We start from the raw sequence: 1,537 nt of genomic DNA, 5'->3' as shown, positions 1-1,537 counted from the left end.
ACCAACACCGGCACCGGCAACACCAACACCGATACCAACACCGGCACCGGGACCAACACCGACACCAACAACACCGGCACCGGGACCAACAACACCGACACCAATACCGACACCGGCACCGGCAACACCAACACTGACACCAACACCGGCACCGGCAACACCACCACCAGCAACAAGAACAACAACACCGGGACCAACACCGACACCAACACCGGCACCGGGACCAACAACACCGACACCAACAACACTGACACCAACAACACCGGCACCGGCACCGGGACCAACAACACCGACACCAACACCAACACCACCAACACCGACACCAACACCGGCACCGGCAACACCAACACCAACACCGACACCAACACCGACACCGACACCAACACCGGCACCGGCAACACCAACACCGACACCAACACCGGCACCGGGACCAACAACACCGACACCAGCAACACTGACACCAACAGCACCGACACCGACACCAACAACACCGACACCAACACTGGCACCGGGACCAACAACACTGACACCAACAACACCGACACCGGCAACAGCACCAACAACACCGGTACCAACACTGACACCAACACCGCAACCAACACCAACAACACCAACACCAACAGCACCAACAGCACCAACAACACTGACACCAAGACCGGAACCAACACCGACACCAACAACACCGACACTGACACCAACGGCACCAACACTGACACCAAGACTGGAACCAACACTGACACCAACAACACCGACACCGACACCAACAACGGAACCAACACCAACAACACCAACACCAACACCAAGACCAGAACCAACGCCGACACCAACAACACCGACACCAACAACACCAACAACACCGACACTGACACCAACACCGACACCAACAACACCGACACCAACAACACCGACACCAACAACACCAACAACACCGACACTGACACCAAGACTGGAACCAACACCAACACCACCGACACCAACAACACTGATACCAACAACACCAACACCAGAACCAACACTGGCACCAACACCGGCACCGACAACAACAACAGCAACAACACCAACACCGGCACCAACACCAACAACAACACCGGCACCGGGACCAACACCGGCACCGACGACACCAACACCAACAACACCAACACTGGCACCGACACCAACACCGATACCACCAACACCGGCACCACCAACACCGACACCAACACTGGCACTGGCAACAGCAACACCGGCACCAGCACCAACAACACCAACACTGACACCAACACCGGCACCGGCAACACCGACACCAACAACACTGACACTGGGACCAACACCAACAGCACCGACACCAGCACTGGTACCAACAACACCAACAACACCGGCACCGGCACCAAAACCAACACTGACACCAAGACTGGCACCGGCAACAACACCAACACCACCGATACCAGCAACACCGACACCGACAACACCGGAACCAACACCAACAACACTGATACCAACAATACCAACACCAGAACCAACACCGGAACCAACACCAACAACACTGATACCAACAATA

The sequence above is a fragment of the Numida meleagris genome, unplaced genomic scaffold (assembly GCF_002078875.1).
Source record: "Numida meleagris isolate 19003 breed g44 Domestic line unplaced genomic scaffold, NumMel1.0 unplaced_Scaffold1049, whole genome shotgun sequence".
Lineage (NCBI taxonomy): Eukaryota > Metazoa > Chordata > Aves > Galliformes > Numididae > Numida > Numida meleagris.
Note: the sequence above shows the minus strand (reverse complement) of the source record.